Source organism: Sturnira hondurensis, unplaced genomic scaffold (genome assembly GCF_014824575.4).
Source record: "Sturnira hondurensis isolate 20B ecotype Veracruz unplaced genomic scaffold, ASM1482457v3 Scaffold0019186, whole genome shotgun sequence".
NCBI classification, from domain to species: domain Eukaryota; kingdom Metazoa; phylum Chordata; class Mammalia; order Chiroptera; family Phyllostomidae; genus Sturnira; species Sturnira hondurensis.
The window spans coordinates 1,612,706-1,632,800 of record NW_028091817.1 but is presented as its reverse complement, the minus strand read 5'-3'; positions in this window follow the sequence as shown (position 1 = coordinate 1,632,800).

Here is a 20,095-nt window from a genome sequence, read left to right as displayed (position 1 = left end):
TCTTGTTGGGGAAAACTTGACAGATATTAGCAAAACAATAAAACTATACCACATTTTTATATCATGCACAAGAATAACTTCAAAATGGATTAATGGCCTAAATATAAGTCTCAAAATCATAAATCTTCTACAAGGAAACATAAGTAGTAAATTCCCTGGTATTGTTCTTAGTAATATTTTTTCTGATATATCTCCTCAGGCAAGGGAGGCTAAAGAAAAAATAAATGAGAATATGTCAGACTAAAAAGTTCTATACAGCAAAGGAAACCATCAACAAAACAAAAAGATAACCTACTGTATGGAAGAAAACATACACCAATGATACATCTAATAAGGGGTTAATTTCCAAAATTTATAAAGAACTTACACAATTCAACACCAAAAGAAAAATCCAATTAAAAAAATGGGCTAAGGACCTGAATAGATACTTCTCCAAAGAGGACATACAGATGGCCAATACACATGAAAAGCCGCTCAATGTCACTAATTATCAGAGAAATGCAAAGTAAAACCACAATGAGGTATCATCTCATACCTGTCAGAATGACTATCATCAATAAACCTGCAAACAAGTGCTGGTGAGGATGTGGAGAAAAGGATGATCTATACGTTACTGGTGGGAATGAAGACTGGTACAGCCACTGTGGAGAACATTTTGGAAGGGCTGGTGTAGCTCAGTGGATTGAGCATGGGCCTGTGAACCAAAAGATTGCGGTTCGATTCCCAGTCAGGGCACATTCCTGCATTGCAGGCCAGTTCCCAGCAGGGGCCAGTTCCCAGTAGGGCATGCATGAGAAGCAACCCTGATAAAAAGAAAAAAAATAAAAATATGACTACCTTATGACCCAGCATTTTTACTTTTGATTACGTATCTGAAAAAATCCAAAATACTAATTTAGAAAAAATATATGCACCCCTATGTTTATGACAGCATTATCTACAAAAGCTAAGATATGGAAGCAACTAAAGTGCCCATCAATAGATGAGTTGATAAAAAGCAGTGGTACTTTTACGAGATGGAATATGACTCAGCCATAGAGAAGAAGAAAATCTTGCCATTTGCGACAGCATGGATAGAACAAAAGGGTATTATACTAAGTAAAATAAGTCAGACGGGAAGAAAAATACCATATCATTTTACTTATATGTGGAGTATAAAGATCAAAATAAATAAAACAGAAACAGACTCACAGATAAGAGAACAAATTGATGGTTGCCAAATGGCGGGTTGTGGGGCTGAGTGAAAAAGCTGAAGGGATCATGAGGTACAAGTTGTTAGTTAGAAAATAGTTATGGGAATGTAAAGTACAGCATAGGAACATAGTTAATAATATGCTGTAATTGAAATATAAATACATACATAATAAAAGCAATACAGGTTAAGCGCAGGACATTGGAAATTATAAAAAGATACAAAAATTAAAATGTATAAAAATTTCATCTCAGAAGACGAAAAAGAAAAAGGTAGAGGAGGAGGCAGAGAAGAAAGAGAAGGAGGAGAAGAATGAAAAGAAGGATGAGGAGGAAGAGATTCTTACAAACAGGGTAAGGGGCTCCTCATTGTAAGCCATAGGCATCAACTAAAGTACAAGCTCTTTCAGGAACTGCAGGTCTGAGAGGGAAGTCATGGACTCCAACATTTCAAAGTCTTGTGGGTGCCAAAGAAAAGGAGCCAGAGAAAATTACAGCAAATTGGATGTATGTTGCTAACTCAGATCTGCTGTAAGAGACTCCACTGAAGCTGCCAATCTCAATAGGGGGTAGGGGTGGGTAAAGGACACTTTTTCAGAGTATTTTAAGTTTGCTGGGGTGAAGGAAAGGGAGAAGATCCAGCCAGGGCAAGTGAGGAGCAGAAAGACCAACAAGGTCAACAACTGCTGTTCCTCTGTCTGATATCTTAACATATTGCTTTTAATCTCTCCACACAGAAACATCTTTAAAATGTTACACTTTCCATATTTACATGCTACAAGTTGTACAGTGCCAGAGCCCAGAGAAATGATCAGTAAACATGTGTTAAATAAAGTCATTGTGTTAATTATGGGAAAATAAAAGAAGAATATTTTCTCTTAGTCATTCTAGAGGGCTCTGCATTTTTAGCAGATGCGTATGGAAGCTGGGGAAGCCATTGGGTTGGAGAAACAGATGTTTTTAAAGGCAAAATATTTAGCCCTGGACAGTGTGGCTCAGTTGGTTGGAGGGTAAACCAAAATTTTGTGAATTTGATTCCAGGTCAGAGCACATGCCTAGGTTGCAGGTTCAGTCCCTGGTCAGGGAATGTACAAGAGGCAACCAATCGATGTTTCTCACATTGGTGTTTCTCTCCCTCTAGCTCTTTTTCCCTTCCCCTATTTCTGAAATCAATAAGCACATACCCATGTGAAATTTTTTAAAAGGCAAAACATTTAGATTTATTTAGAGAAAATATCCATTCCTCTATTTTTCAATTACAAAATGACCTTCATATTGATTTCTGAAGTTGAAGGTCAGAGAAATGGTTCAGTGGGAATGCCTTGCCTATCATCCACACAGCTTTGAGCAAGTTAACATCTCTAAGTTTCTGATGCCTTACCGCTGAGTAAGGAATAATAATATCCAGATTGCAAGATGTTTAGAATTTCAAATGAGATCATAGATAAACATAAGAAATAGGTAACACCTCTGGGCCTCCACAGCACTCACCCAGGAGCCACATGGACACCAGCCTTCAGGGATCACCAGGACCACCCACATTTCGATCTCCTCCTGGGCTCATGGCTTGGGCCATTATCTCCTAGTTTCTGCAGGTGTCTCTCTTCTCACAACAGAGGGTGCACCAGCCCTGGTGTTCTTCCTCACATCCCTTCTGAGGAGCCCTGTCAGGCTCAGCCCAGGCTGACAGAGGGGTGCTATGGACCAACCACCACCACCTGTGTGTGATGCCATGCCACTGGTGGAGGACACAAGGCTCTGATCACAGCTGCCCCTGTTGGCTTCTCTCACTAGATCAGTGAATGGTAAACATCCTCATTCTCCAAAAAGCCACCACTGAGCAAAATGCCCAACAAGGTGGGCATGTTCTTTCTTGGTGTGCAGAGTGACTTTTCAGAAGCGGGGAAATAAACCTAGGTGGTCTAGAAATTACCAAGTCTGTTAAGGTCAAATCAAGCCCAGGTTTGGCCCCTGTGGCTCAACAGAACCACTTTGCTACTGGCCTGCTATTAGAAAGGTGGCTGTGAATTTATCCACTCCCTACAATGGCCCTTTAAGAGACACTTCCAAAAATAACCAAAGTCAGCAAGGCATCCAGAAACTGGGCTCTCTGCCTCTGGCCCTCCCAGGACATGTTCTCAGATGCTTCTACTTTTGCCTTATGCCCCCATGGGTAGGGCTATTTATTGTGCCCCCCACTCAAATAGAGGTTCAGTTAAAAATCAGGGCTTGGCAACAATAACCTGTTTTCTTGTCAGACACATTGTAAATTGTAAAACATACATATATTTTTCAGTGTGATTTACAACTCCAGAAACAAAAACACACTAATGCAGCAATTTGTCTGCTGTAGCTCCAAGCAGTCTGGTCATGTGGGCTCCTGGTCAGAGGCTGGGAAGTGGCCGTCACATGGGACACATGGACACATGCAGTGGTGACCACCAACAGCTGGGTGTGGACGGAGAGACACACTCCCCCTCCTCTGGGCTCTGTGCAAGATGAACTGGGTAATATATCTGAAACACCGAGTGCAGCTTCTGGCATGGCGCCATTTAATAGCAGCAGTGGGGGTCGGGTGTTGATGACATTAGCAGTAATAATACAAGTCAGAGTAGTAATAACAGTGGTTAAGTCCTGAACAGGAGTCAGGGAAACTGAGGTTCCATTCAAAGCTCTACAGTGAATAACGTGTCTAATCCCTCTTCCCAGAATCCAGGAAGAAGCAACAAAAACTCTGGAAAAGCAGACAGAGAACAGGGTAGAGTGCTCATTACTAGTAATCTAGGATTTCCTTGAAGCAGCCAGAGGTAGGCACAGCCAGAGGGAAAAGTTACATCTCAGGACCTGGGAATGCAACAAAAGATAAACAATCTGTGCAGTCTTTGTTTCCTCCAAAGTTTCCCTCAGAGCAATAGGCAGGAGAGTTCTGAAAGAGAAAAGGCTAAGTTTTGCAGATATTAAATACATACATGTTATAGAATTTGAAATTATTTGGTACCAGGACAGGAAAAGACAAATAGAGGGAATCAGTGACAAAAATAAATAAAATAAATAAAAATACATTTGGGAATTTAGTGCATGATAAAGGTGGCACAGTAGATCAATGAGGGGAATGCAAAGATAGATCATAAATAAATCCTGCTGGAAAAATGGATGGCATCTGAAGAAAAGAAGTAAATTTAGGTCTCTAACTCATACCTTCTAATAAAATTACAAGTGAGAAAACTTTGAAATGTGAAATGAATCCATAAAAGTCCTAAAATAAAATAAGACCTTTAATTAGAAAAATGAGGTTTTCCTAAAAATATTTATGTAAAACCCAGAAACTATTAAAATTATTAATAAACTTGACTATTACCCCAAATAGAAAGACTAATGACAAAATATCAAAGCAAAACAAAAAAGCCAAAAGAAAAATGTCAAACCAAGAAAAACATATGTGTGGGTCAAATCAGAAAGGGTTAATTTTTCCAATATGTAAAAAGCTCTGGCAAAACAATACAAAATATTTGCAATTATATAAACATATTTTCACAGAATACAAAATACAGATGCTCTGCAACATACCAATAAAAAAGCTTAACTTTGCTTACAATAAGAGGACTAAAATCATGAGATATTTTTCACCTCTCAGATTGGCCATTAGAAGAAAGATTTTGAAAAAAGGTGGTTAAGTAGTAAAAGCAAAGATATATAGTTAAATATAAAAATAATAATGGTACATACAATACTGCCATTTTTACAGAAACATATTGTTATACTTGTAAATTTATAAAATATTCCTGAAGTATTAACAGGAAACTGGTGCCTATTGTTGTCTGTCAGAAGCATAAATGCATGGCCAGGTGGCAAAAGAGAAGAAAGAGTTATTTTTTATGTTCTTTTATACCTTTGGGATATGGTATGGGCATATGTTGTCTATTTATAAAATCTAATAAAATAATCTGGGAATTGGGGAAGGGACCAGAAAACAAAACCTTCCACCAATCCTGTTCCACTGCCCCTCAAGCTGATTCCTTTTGATTCATGAGAAGGGTTTGGTGTCTCTATTTGCACATCCCAATCCTCTTTGCTGGAGCACTGCTCTCCCTACTCCCCACCATCACTCTCAACCAGCCACCCTGTATTCATCCTTTATCTCAGATTTGCTGTTAAATTCTTTGGAAAATCCTCTTGATCCTGGTAAATTCAGTTAGAAGCCTCTAGAGCACACCGAATTTACCTACCACACTCTCTCCTATTACCTCATTGGCTGCTGCTTCCTCTAGACTCTAAACTCCAAGAAAGTAGAAATCTTGACTCTGCATCTGTTCTTAGGTATTTTATATTGCATGCAATAGAGTGGTCCAGCCCCCTTATGATTTTGATAAATGAAGAAGTAGGCACAAAGGGGTCACAAAGGGACCACTCAAGTTCTTATAGCTATGTGGTGGCAAATCATGAACTTCACCCTGCATTCTCCTCTTTTCTCTGCACCACTTTAGTTGCCCACATATTCTTTAATAGGTAGCCGAGTTCAAGCCTTTATCCCCCATCACCAACATGGCATCTGAAGTGTTCCTTTGGATTCATGTTTAACTTCCTTTTCTATTTATCCATATCTCTCCTTCCCTCAAAACAGAGCTCAGAATTGCCCAGCTCCCCACCTGCCATTCCTCACAGGCTTATGAATAACATTAAGTCAATTTTGTGCTCTGGTTGTTCTGCCACCAAATAAAATTAAATATATTTTATAGTTTATTACAGTTGTTTCAGATATCTCCAAATATTTTTAATACTCATTATTACTTCCATATTATGACATTATTAAATAGGCTTATTAATTTTACTTAAGATTTAGTAAGGAGATTTAAAATGACCAAATGACAAATTTGGTTTTCGAAATAATAGTGTTATTTCAATATAATTGGTTTTCTTTGTAATTAGTTTTATTCTGAGAAGGGATCCATAAATTTTACCAAGCTGCTTAAGGGAAATATTGCAAAACAAAATGTACAAAACCCCTGCCTAAAGAATCTGAATAGATATTTCTCCAAAGATGTACAAATAGCCAATGCATGTTGTACACACATACGTGCACACACATACATGCACACACACTCACAGAACCTTTTACATCATTAGTTATTAGAAAAATGCAAATTAAAACCACAATGAGATACCACTTTATGCTCAGTAGGTTATAGTAAAAAAAAAGATAATAAGAAGTGTTAGCAAGGATGTGAAAAATTGGAACCCTCTTATCTTTCTAGTGAAAATATAAAATGAACCCTGACTAGTGTGGCTCAGTGGGTTGGGAATCACCCCTCAAAGAGAAAGATTACTGGTTGATTCTCAGTCAGGGCACATTCCTGGGTTGTGGGTTTGGTCCCTCTTTGGGTTGAGTTCCAGAGGCAACTAATCAATGTTTCTCACATTGATGTTTCTCTCCCTTTCTTTCTCCCTCCCTTCCTCCTCTCTAAAAATAAATAAATAAAGTCTTTTTAAAAGAAATCTAAAATTGGTCCCTGGGTGGGTAGCTCAGTTGCTTAGGGTATCATCCCAATGCAACAAAGTTATGAGTTCAATCTTCGGTCAGGACTCATACAAGAATGAACCAATGAATGCATAAATAAGTGGGAACAAAAAATCAATGTTTCTCTCTCTCTCCCTACCTCTCACTCTCTAAAAAATAATTTTAAATTTTTATTTTTAAAAAAGAAAATATAAAATGGTGCAATTACTTTGGGAAAAGTCTAGTAGTTCCTCAAAAAATTGAATGCTGAGTTACCATGTGACCCAGAAACTCTGCTCCTAGAAATGTACACAACAGAAATGAAAACGTATGTCTACACAGACTCTTGAACATAAATGTACCAACACCATTATTTATAATAGCCAGTAGAATATATTTGACAGTAAAAAGGAGTGAAGTTCTGATACATTCTACAACATGAATGAAAATTGGAAGCACGCTGAGTGGAAACCAAAAAGACCAAATTATTGGTAATACCATGTATAGTCAATTCTCTTTATTTTCAGATTCCATATTTGCAAATTCACTTACTTGCTAAAGTTGTATTTGTGACCCCCAAATTAATACTTGGGGCACTTCCATGGCCATTCACAGACACACACAGAGTGGTGAAAATTTTTAGTTACCTGACATGCTTTTCCCCAGCTGAGGTAAGCCAAGGCCAGGCTCTGCCTTCTTGTTTCAGCTCTCTTACTATAAAAATTGTCTATTCATGGTCTACTCAGTGACATGTTTTCATGTTTTGTAGTTTTGTGCTTTTTGTTGGTGATTTTGCTGCTTAGAAAGGCCAAGTGTGATGCTGAAGTGCTATCTAGTATCCCTAAGTGCAAAAAGGCCATGTGTACAGTACAGAAAGTATGAGCTTCATTCAACCATGACTTGTAGTGCTCTTGACCATGAGCTAAATGTTGTTGAATCAATAATAGATATCAAATAAGGTGTCTTTGAACTGAAACATACATAAATCAAGATTATGTATTTGATCAGTTAACAGAAGGTTGTGACCAAAAGCTTGCAGGAACCTGACCCTGTGTTTCCTCCAGCAGAGTGATGGATGGTTCCATCTTCATTAATTCAGCATCCATGACAGCTGTGCAGAACATAGCTACTGCAAATCACAAACACTGACTTAAGACAAAAAGTCAAGCAGAAAACTTATTTGAACAAATAATAAAGGAGAACTTCCCCAATCTGGCAAAGGCAATAGACTTCCAGGAAATCCAGAAAGTCCAGAGAGTCCCAAAGAAGTTGTACCCAAGAAGGAACACACCAAGGCACATCATAATTACATTAGCCAAGACCAAAATGAAGGATTCGAGAATTCTAGAAGTAGCAAGAGATAAGGGGACAGTCATCTACAAAGGAGTTCCCATCAGACTGTCAGCTGATTTCTCAAAAGAGACCTTACAGGCAAGAAGGGGCTGGAAAGAAGTATTCCAAGTCATGAAATCCAAAGACCTACATCCAAGATTGCTCTATCCAACAAAGCTTTCATTTAGAGTAGAAGGACAGATAAAGTGCTTCTCAGATAAGGTCAAATTCAAGGAGTTCATCATCACCAAGCCCTTATTATATGAAATGCTAAAGGGACTTATATAAGAAAAAGAAGATAAAAAAATAGGAACAGTGAAAGGACAGCAAACGCACAGTTATTAACAACCACACCTAAAACAAAAGCAAACCAAGAGGACAGCTAGATCAGGAGTGGAACCATAGAAATGAAGATCACATGGAGGGTTAGCAACAGGGGAGTGGGAGGAGGAGAAGGGGGGAGAAGGTACAGAGAATGAGTAGCATGGACGGTAGGTAGAAAATAAACAGGGAGGAGGGTAAGAATAGTAGGAGAAATACAGAATCTAAAGAACTTGTGACACATGGCCATAAATTAAAGGGGGGATGGTGGGGGAGAGGAGGAGGGGGGAGGGGAATGAGGTGAGGAAAGGGGACAACTATAATGGCATAATCAATAAAATATATTTTTTAAAAAAGAGAAAAGTCCAGAATAGGCAAACTGGTAGAGACAGAAGGTGGCTGGGTTGGGAGAAGATTTGGAGGAAAATGGGCTGTAGTTTTTGATGGTATAGTGTTTCTTTTTGGGGTGAAGAGAATGTTTCAGAGCTGATGATGTACAACTCTGTGAATGTATTAAAAGACATTGAATCATACACTTTAAATGGGTGATTTATATTATGTGTGAATTATATCTCAAAAAAGCTCAAAAAGGAAAAAACCAGAAAGAAGAGAGGGAGGGAGGAAAGAAAGAAAAGAAAAGAAAAAGAAACCCTGGCCTTGAAGTGGGCCCCTGTGGGGCAGCCCCTCCCCCATGGCTCCAAGGCAACAAGGACAAGGCTGGAGCGAAGTCCCATGTCTGTCCCTTTCCTGAACCAGGCAGCAAAAAGAGGAGATAATAGTAGGAGGTTGCTCAGGCCTCTCTGGCTTCCATGGAAAGAAGGCAGGTTGCTTACCATTATGCTGAGTGTACCCAGTGGTGAAGTGATTCCTGGAAACCTGGGCACTTTTAGGAAAAGGGAATGAATGTCAATATACAATCATGACAACAGCCCCCAACTGGTAGGGCAGGAGAAGGTGGGGGTGAGGGCAGGTGCTGGGGGTGGTTGGGGAAGGAACAGCAGGAAGGACCACTAATGGCAGTAGATTGAGAATATCAAGTCAAACGGACTTTTTTTCCTAATTTACTAAGTATAGTGCTTTCCGTTACACACACACATGACGTTTTTACAAGAAAAAAGGAAGAAAAAAATTCACCAATCCAAACAAAACTTTGAGCATTTTAGTGCATTTCCTTTCGGTCTTTTTCCTTCTGCATATTTATTCTTATTTACAATCATATCCATTTCCTCCTCCACGTTTTTGCCCTTTAGTTGGTGATATGCATGTCCTGACCAAGCAATTTGTCAGTGGAAATAAAGACAACATGGCTGGCTATCACTTTCATGAGCTTTCTCCCCACTCTGGAAACTTGCCACATTGCCTCTGCCTTCATTCTACTCCAAAGGACACAGCTGCACACCTGAGTGTGCAGATGCACGTATCTCTTCTCTTTCCTTCTCTTCAGCCAGCTTCACTACACGCTGCTTCTCTTTACAAAGTTAAACGGAGACTTCAGGGTCTACAAAGACACCCTGAGTGTATTATGTTCCATGTCTCAAATCTAATCTGTTCTCTGTTTTGACTGGACAACATATTGTTTCAGATTACCTTACCTTGTAAATGGAGACTTGCGTTATCTGATAATAAATTCTTTTCATAAAAATAGCTATTTCTTATTAAAAACAATCTAGGTGCTCTATATTTAAGTCAGACCTTTTACCCATGTAAAGATATTAGCTTTTACCTTAAATCTATCTTAAATCTAAAGCTTAATCCATGATTCCCATTTGGTTAATTCCTCTACAGTTATGCTTGGCGATTCTCTCCTTTGCTTTTTGATAAAATCTAAACACCTTGGAAAGTGTTGTGAGGGTAGAAGGGACTGAATATGCCTGCATGGCCTACAAACAAAAGCAAGCACCAAAGAGAGAAACAGAGAGAGTGAGAGGGAGAGGCAGGGGGAGAGAAAGGAGGGAGAAGGAGGGGGAAGGAGGAGGGAGAGGGAGAGCAGGAGGGGAGGGACAGAGACAGGGAGAGGGGGTAAGAAGAAGTGAGAGAGAGAAGAGAAAGAAGACAAAATTTATCTATTATAAAGACCTGGGAAGCTACTGAATGCCTACCTTAGGTTACTGGTGCTCTGGTGCTCAGATTGAAACATCAACATCACTTTTAAATAAACTAAAAGCAGAATTCAAAGAGATATCTGCACACTCATGCTCATTTTTCACAAGAGCCAAAGATGAAAACAATTCAAGTATCCATCCACAGATGAATGCATAAACAAAATGTGGTTTATATACATATAATCAAATATTATTCAGCTTTAAAAAAGAAGGGAATTCTGATACATGCTACAAAATGGATGAACCTTAAAGACATTGTGTTAAGTGAAATAAGCCAGTCACAAAAAAGACAAATACCATATGATTCTATTTCTATAAGGTACCCAGCTTAGTTAAATTCATAGTGACAGAGAGGAGAATAGTGGGTGCCAAGGGTGGGGGAGAGGGAAGAGGAGTTAGTGTTTAATGGGGAAGAGTTTCAGTTTTGCAAGGTAAAAAGAGCCCTGTGCATGGGTGGTGGGAACAACTGAGCAACAATGTGAATGTGATACAGGGTGCAGCCAAGGGGGGGCCCAGAAAAGATTTGGAATGGTGTCCAGAACTCAAAGTGTACAGGAATATTGGAGGAAATATTAAGGTATCCTCACACCGCCCCCCCCCCCACAAGCTGTCAGTTGGGGGAAGGGATGAATGGAGCAGGGCCATTGAGAGCTGTTTTGCATAGCAACAGTTTTGCAGCTAACCTCTGGAATGGTCATTTAACATATCTATAACCTTTAACTGGTTTCATAGATATGTTAAAGAGCGGTGGCCAAGTTTTGGGCCAGGGAGAAGTGAGTAGCTACCCAGGCTGGAACTGGGGCTGCTTCTCTGAGAGAGTGCCTGCTTGAGAACCATGTGGCTTTAGCAGAGTGTCTGCGAACCAGGCTAGAACTGGGGCTGCTTCTCTGAGAGAGTGCCTGCTTGAGAGCCATGTGGCTTTAGCAGAGTGTCTGCGAACCAGGCTAGAACTGGGGCTGCTTCTCGGAGAGAGTGCCTGCTTGAGAGCCATGTGGCTTTAGCAGAGTGAGGACCCCCTCTTGGCCAGGTGAGGGGGAGAGCCACGCTGTTTTGGAAAGATGTAGACCCCTGTAGCCATTAGGAGGGAGAGCCACGCGGTTTCAGCAGAGTGCAGACCCCCCTCTTGGCCAGGTGAAAGGGAAGACCACGCAGCTTTGCCAGAATGGAGATCCCTGCGGCCAGGTGAAGAAGAAAGACGCGCTTTTGGTGGAGTGCGGCTTTGGTAGAAGAGGCCCATGCAGCTTTGGCGTGCTCCCTTTGGCTGAGTGACCTGGAAACCAGAAAAGACTTTGACTAGGACTTGGTACAAAGAACTCTTGCCAGTGAAAGGTGCCACATGACTTTGGATTAATTGGAGATCCTGCCTGGACAGGCAGGCGACACAACTCACGTGCCAGCGACCTGAAAAACGAACGTGTGCTCTTTTCCTGATTTGCGGTACCCGGAGTTGGGACAGTGGGAGAAGGGAGTGCTGTGTGTGTGTGTGTGTGTGTAGGTGTATACCCTTAAAGACTTTAATATTTTAAGGAAGGCATTAGGCCTGAATAGCATTAAATAAACATTTTGTTTCCTTTTCACAAATCTCTGGCATTGAGAGATGTCTTTCCAATTGGCGGCGGGCAGAAGGGCCCTATAGATATTAGTGTATCATCCTTGGGAGGGGCCCCTGTTTTCTGTAGCAGTTTTTGGCATCCCTGGGTGGGCCAAGTATTGGCCCCCCCCCTTGGACCCGTTGTTCGGTAACAAATGTGCTTAATGCCACTGAATCGTATGCCCAAACATGATTAAGATGGTAAAGTGTATGTTATGTGTATTTTGGCACAATTAAAAAACATTTAGAAATAACTAAAATTAAAATTAGTTTTAAAAAAGTAGCCTATTTCTTAAAATGTCTGATCCAGTCTCTAGATTAGTCCAACACTTTCTGCCAAGTTTCATTTTCACTAGTGGGGAAAGGAGTGGGGGAAAAAAGCAAATAAAAACAATATGCCCACTTTCCCTTCTACCCTTATTTATTAAATACAATATTCCTGGAATTCTTGGTTTTAGGGCTCTTTTGAATTTATCTACCATGGATTCTAAAGACCATGACTTTCCAACATGGTAACTGAACAGTATTTGGTAACATGAAGAAAGTTCAACATTTTAATTCTAGGACCCAGAGCAAAACTTTCCAAATAGACTTCCAGTTCCATTCACAGTGCAATGAGAGTGTAAATATGATGCATCAAAGGTGAGTTGCTTGGGGCTCAGTTTTCACCTGGTCTTTTAAACACAAGGACAGAAGCCCAATAACCTTGGAGAGGCTGTGTTGAGCCAGTGCTAAGGAGTGAATATGGAGCCACTTTGTAAAGCCACTTTCCTGGTTTTAGATCTTAGAGCAAGTGAATTTAAAGACCTTAAGTAATCCACAGCATGAACAATTTTGCATTTCTGGTGACATTTACTTATTCAACAAATATTTGTACAGTGCCTGCTACATAACAAGTACCACTTCCTTCATGGAGCTTGCAGTTTGCACTCAAATGAACAAATCCTTTGGAATGTGCAGTAACCATTTCCCTCGCTCCCCCCAGCCCTGGTTGCTTTTAAATTGGGATCCCCTATCATTTTCAGTTAGAAATGGGGGCAGAAATGACAGTTTGGAGAGTCAGACATTAAAACTCTAGATATCAAATTTTCATCATTTACAGAGCTCAGGCTCAGCCTCAACTTTCACCTGTCTTTAACTAAGCTGTGTTGCATCCACCAACTGCAAGAACAAATGTCGGAGACTTTCAGGGTTTCAAAGATGTTACTTTATTGGCCAAGTTTAACCTGCACAGGGGCGAACTCTCAAAGTGTCCGGAGACACGGTGCCCGCAGGGGCTGCAAAGGAGAGTTGCACCCAGTGCTTACAGCTAAATCCTTATATAGAGGCAAGCAAGCAAGCGTTGCACAGAAGCAGATGTGGCGGTTAGCTATTGGCTTACAGAGCCCGTGTGCAGGAACAGGGTGGGGTCTGACTCAACTGAAAGGAAAATTTTGAAACTAAACAGATGGCAATCAACTTACAGGATGTTTGCTAGGGATGCAGGCTCCTGGGGGCTGAGATTATTTTTCTTGTTCCCAACAAGCAGCTCAACCATTCTGCATCTATCTCAGTTCAAAGGATAGTCACACATCTAGCTGTCCCTGCAGGACTGTGTTGGTTGGTTCCTTCATATAATTATTGCTATCGTTGTTATTAGTATTATTGTTGTTATTATTGACATATGCATAGTGCTTACTATGTGATATATTTATCACATATGTGCACACATATTTAACAGTAGTAGGTACTAATATTTTTCTCAATTAATAGGTGAGAAACTGAGTTGCAAAGAAGTTGCCTACCTTAAGTCACCCAGCTAATAAGTGGCAGCACTAGGACTTGAACTCAAGGAGTTGGGTCTAGAATTTGTGCTCTAAACCAGAACTCAAAGTATTTTTTACTGGCCTGTGAGAGAATGAGATATTGCCACCACACTGTACATCTGTGCAGTACTTCCTTCATAGAGGAAGCCTTGCCATGAAAACATGTTAGCTGAGCTGAACAGTGTGCTTTGTTTCCTAAAAGATTTACATTCTGGTGTGAACTCTGAATCTCCTTGGGAACCAGTAGCAAATGGGTTCTAGACCCATACCAGTTGGTTGACCCCACTTTCAGGAGCACTGCTAAAGCAGTGCCACTTCTCATATGAGACACAGAATTCACACTTCTTGAAGACTTGGGTTGTGAATCGAGGTATTAGGAGAAGTCAGTACAGGTCAAACACTATCAAAGGGTACTCCAATTACAATGAAAATCTTAAAGGGACAAAACGATTCCCAAGTCCCAGCCCACTATCCAAGCCTCATTTGATATCTGTGAGGTGGAGAAGCCTCTCTGGGAACAAATCCTTCCCAGTTGATTCTACAAAAAGGCATCTTCCCAAGTGACAGCAGGAGCCCTTTGTAATTTAGCTCAGCTTTGAAGCCACTCAAGTAGGATGCAAAATAAGCCAATTATAGCTACTGGCTCAGAAAGAGATAAGACTTCAAGATTTGTCTTTTCTTTTTTATGGATGACCTGAAGCTATCACCAGAGAAGAGTGCTCAGTTACAAAGCACACTTGAAATAGAATCCTGTTTCAATCAGTCAATTAGCATGGAATTTGGGCTGGATAAAGTGCAATTTTATGTGCCAAATGTGGAAAGGTAAAGAAGTGCAAACACATGTAACTCTTTGATGGAACTGAAAATTGGAAACAAGAGTTTCCAGGGGTTTATAAATTCAAAATGTGCAACAGTTTTTCTCAGGAAACACCAGAAAAATCTAGTAAGTCATTATACAGTCTTGCAAAGAATAGAGCATGGTCTGAAAATTCAACTCCCCATTGAATATTTCCTAAGAGTACAGATCAGTGGTGAAATGCGGGCTCTGGGTGAATTCCTGGCTCTGCTGCTCAGAGACCTGTGAACAACACAATACTTAACCTCTTGTGCCTGTTTGTCACTATTAGGCAGTGATATCTCCCTAATAAAGATCTTACAAGGATTAAATAAAATGTTAAACAGAGTGCCTGGTTCACAGTAAGTACTCATATCGGGTTGACTCTTATTATCAGTGCATAGATCTCCACCATTTTAGCTTTTGCACTTTGAATTTGGGAATGTGTGTGTCTTTCAGAAGTCTCCATTTCTTCATCTTGTAAAATGGTGGTAGCAGCACCCGTCCTCCCCCACCTAACATTGAGTGGGCATATGTATTAAACAAGATAGCCCATATAAAGTTTATTATAATACAATAAATGGTATTCGAAGGAAAGGTTAAGTGGTGGCTGCAATAACCACTACAACTTTCAGCACCATCACCAACTCCACTATAATTACCACCACCACCTAGACTGTGAGCACCACCACCACCACCACCTTCACTGTGAGCACCACCACCACCACCACCTTGACTGTGAGCACCACCACCACCACCATCACTATCACCACCACTTCCACCATCTTCATCACCTCTACCATCACCACCACCTTTACTTCTACCATCACTAGCACACAATTACAACATTGCTCTTTTCTTGTTATTATTACAAAGCCAAATATCTGCCATTCACATAGGCCTTATTCTCATCATATAGCAGAAGCTATTATGAGAGATACATAGCAGTTACCCCCAACTCCTTCTGATGGTCAACTTTCTCCAGAATACTTGAGACAAAGATTCTTATCTCACACCCACTGTGATGTTGCTCTGCACTGATACTTGCTCTCTACTGCACTCAACCTACACAACTGGGGTCACAAACAGAGCCCAGATGACACTGTGTCCTCCCCAAGGCTATACTTGCAAGTCTATGCTTGTCTCTGCTTTGCATGGTAAATGCCAATCTCTGGCATCTAGTTTTCCAATGCAGCACAATAAATTAGAGAAAGCATGGACTCTAAAGTCAGGCCTGGGTTCAAATACTGACCTTGACTCTAGCTGTATGACCTTAGGCAAGTCAATTTACCTTGTTGACTTTTAGCTTCATCAATAGTGAAAATTTTGTGGCTTACATTATTTATTTCAGAGGTAGTGATACAGGGTGCAGCCACGGGGGGGGCCAGAAAAGATTTGGAATGGTGTCCAGAACTCAAAGTGTACAGGAATATTGGAGGAAATATTAAGATGTCCTCACCCCCCACCCCAGGTGTCAGCTGGGGGAAGGGACGAATGGAGCAGGGCCATTGAGAGCTGTTTTGCATAGCAACAGTTTTGCAGCTAACCTCTGGAATGGTCATTTAACATATCTATAACCTTTAACTGGTTTCATAGATATGTTAAATAGCTGTGGCCAAGTTTTGGGCCAGGGAGAAGTGAGTGGCAGCTAACCAGGCTGGAACTGGGGCTGCTTCTCGGAGAGAGTGCCTGCTTGAGAGCCATGTGGCGAGAGGCATGTGGCTTTAGCAGAGTGAAGACTCCCTCTTGGCCAGGTGAGGGGGAGAGCCACGCTGTTTTGGAAAGATGTAGACCCCTGTAGCCATTATTAGGAGGGAGAGCCACGCGGTTTCAGCAGAGTGCAGACCCCCCTCTTGGCCAGGTGAAAGGGAAACCCACGTAGCTTTGCCAGAATGGAGATCCCTGCGGCCAGGTGAAGAAGAAAGACGCGCTTTTGGTGGAGTGCGGCTTTGGTAGAAGAGGCCCATGCAGCTTTGGCGTGCTCCCTTTGGCCGAGTGACCTGGAAACCAGAAAAGACTTTGACTAGGACTTGGTACAAAGAACTCTTGCCAGTGAAAGGTGCCACATGACTTTGGATTAATTGGAGATCCTGCCTGGACAGGCAGGCGACACAACTCACGTGCCAGCGACCTGAAAAACGAACGTGTGCTCTTTTCCTGATTTGCGGTACCCGGAGTTGGGACAGTGGGAGAAGGGAGTGCTGTGTGTGTGTGTGTGTGTGTAGGTGTATACCCTTAAAGACTTTAATATTTTAAGGAAGGCATTAGGCCTGAATAGCATTAAATAAACATTTTGTTTCCTTTTCACAAATCTCTGGCATTGAGAGATGTCTTTCCAATTGGCGGCGGGCAGAAGGGCCCTATAGATATTAGTGTATCATCCTTGGGAGGGGCCCCTGTTTTCTGTAGCAGTTTTTGGCATCCCTGGGTGGGCCAAGTATTGCCCTCCCCTCGGACCCTTTGTTCGGTAACAGTAGGAGTCATGAGTAATAAATGAGATCATGAATATAGAGTACCTAAGACTCTATTTAGCATAAAGTAGCTGCTGAATAAATGTGAGTTTCCCCCTTTCCTTTGCTATCTCTGTAACACTTGCCCAGTCCATAAAGCCATGATTCTCAAATTTTAAGAAACATCAAAATCACCAGGAGACTTTTCTTAAAACCTGGATTTCTGCATCCCACTCCCAGAGTTTCTGAATGGAAACCTGGGAGTAGGCATTTCTAACAAGGGCTCCCATAATGCAGGCTTTGCAGGTCACAGGACTACATGTTGAGAAGTTCTGTTATGAAGGAACATCATAAAGAAAAATGTTAATAACTAAAAGTTGAAGATAAAAACACTGTACATAGCAGTACATTTTTAATAAAAACATATGAAACATTCAACTCACTTGTTTTTTAAGAAGAAAAGGTAATAAAACATCTCAGTGAATGACGTAAATACAAAGAATGTGTGCACAAATCATTTCACACTCTGGTATAAACCCTGTCCGTGGTCCAGCACAGCTATTCCAATGTTCAGGCACACCAGCTATCTACACACTTTCACTCCCAGTGGCCAGTGTCCAATCTCTTCATCCACTTGTCCTTTGAGCCCAGCGAGCTGGCAGTGCCTTGAAACTCTGTATTCCAGGGCTAAGACCTTGACCAGTGACTGAGAGTGCCACTAAGCAAACACTCTATCTCCTTGCCCCTGCTAGTGGCTTTCAAGTATGAACCACTTTATGTCCTGCAAGCACTGAGCCAACACCACTCCCAGGGAACTTTGTTTAATTTCTCCATCTTGATTTGGCCTACTCCCCTCTGCACAGTCAATTCCTGATTTCCTACAAGCTTTTCCTTCTAAGACTTTCAAATTATTTACCTTCACATCCATATTCAGTTTCATCTCTGCTTTGGGGAAATCCAATCTAAGATACAGAGTATGATTAAATAAGGGGAAATACAAATCAGAAGAGGAAAGAAAGATATTCCAAAATGAATCACAGGGAGTCAGCACACAGTACAGAAACAGATCCATGTGCAGATGTGTGAGAGGGAGGCAGAGAGATGCAAAGAGAGGGAGAAAGAGTACGACAGAGGAAGGCCAGGGGCCCAATGCACCCGAGATGTGGATCAAGCTCGAGTGCTCTGGTCAAACTTTCCCATCCACCTGGACTATGGGCTTGACAGCCCATTATTCAGTTGTTTTGACATCTTAATGAGCCACTCCTTGGAGCTACTCAAATAATTATGATTTGTAAGCTTCAAGAGACAGCAATTTTAGGGGCCCACCAAGAGAATCATTCTCTCTGCAACAACTTCACTGGTCAGGATAGCCTTGTTCATTTGCCCTAATGGAGCCTCAGGAATACCTACTACTTCTGGCAACTCTGAAAGCCCAAATGGGCTTCCCTTTAGATAGCTAGAAACACCCAAAGGCAGATTGCTTGTTTTTCACTCAGACTCAGGCAAGACACAATTGGCACCCCAATCCTTGTTTTGCCAGGGATCATGAATATCCCAAGAGAGTCCCCAGGGACTCTTCTCAATTTCTTCCAACACACAAATTCATTCCATCTCACATTTAGCCCTAAGTATCCTCATTTACATAAAACTAGGGATTTGTGGATTTGTGGACAGGAAAGGTTGAATGGCACCTTGGGAGTGATCCCAAAAACAGCAGGCCCAGAGGGTTTGTGTTTGTTCCAAGCCCTCAGGATAGGAACTGTAGGTACAGATGTAGGTTAAGGAACTGTAGGTACAGATGTAGGAACTGTAGGTTCAGGTGGTATGTGGCCTCAGAACCTAAGAGATCCATAAACTCTTCCAGTCACTTCAGCAGACCTCACAGGGCACAGGGGGAAGAGAACAGGATTTGGAATTGGTCACTCCTGGATTTTAAGCCCCATCCCAGCCAGATTAGTCACTGGAGGTGAGGAGTTCTCTCACAACTGGCTCTCATTTTCTGTGTATTTGCTTCTTTTGTTTTCTCCCCCAGCAGACGATACCACCCACCTTGATCACTGTGGTTGAATCTCAGAGCCCAGAACCATACCTAGTGCAAAATCAGTACCAAAAAGTAGCATGTTGAATGTAGGGATGAATGAATGAACTGACAAGCTACTTGACCTGGGGCAAGTTTTCTTGGCTATAATATAAAATAGAAGTACCTATCTTAAAGGTCTGCTATGGAAATCAAAATTTAAAAAATATACAAAAGTATTGATACATAGTCTCTGGTACTTGACAGGTACTCAGTAAGTTTTTTTCTCTTGTTCTCTCAAACTTTTACACTGTGATATGTAAGCATGGCACTGCTCATCTGTACCTGAGAGATACTGTGTGAGATCCAGGAATTTATCTCAAGTAAAATGGAACAGAAGAAATTAAACATGTCACTGCACTTCGCGGTAATAAGCAAGCAGCACACCCATCAGTGTGGAAAGCCCACCCACACACTTCTTCCCAGAGGCGCCTTTTTTCCCCCATGCCCCAAGCAGTGCAGAAAGCTTTCCTGCCTGTTTCAAGGATGGCTAATTCAAAAAGGCAAGGTGAAAATCACTGGCATCAAGTGGCTGGAGAAAAAGTTGTTTGAACTGAAATTCTTACAGGGAAAAACAATATTAAAATACTCCCTAAAATGTTTCCATGCCCTTAATAAAAGGAAGAAACTTGATTACCATTTTTATTACCAAGGCAAATTCCTTTTTAATCTCTTGCTTTGTTCATTTCTCATTTTCAACAATTCACATCTCTCTGATGAAATCTAATTTCCATAAATGTTTTACAGATTCAAAGAGGTCAGATCTTTGAATCTTCCTAATATCATTAATAGATGTTAAGAGGGTGTAACATAAAACTAATGGAGGGATTTAATAATTTTCCTTTTGGAATTTCTTTTCAATTTAGTTCCCAGAGCAGAGAATGTTAGTGCATACTT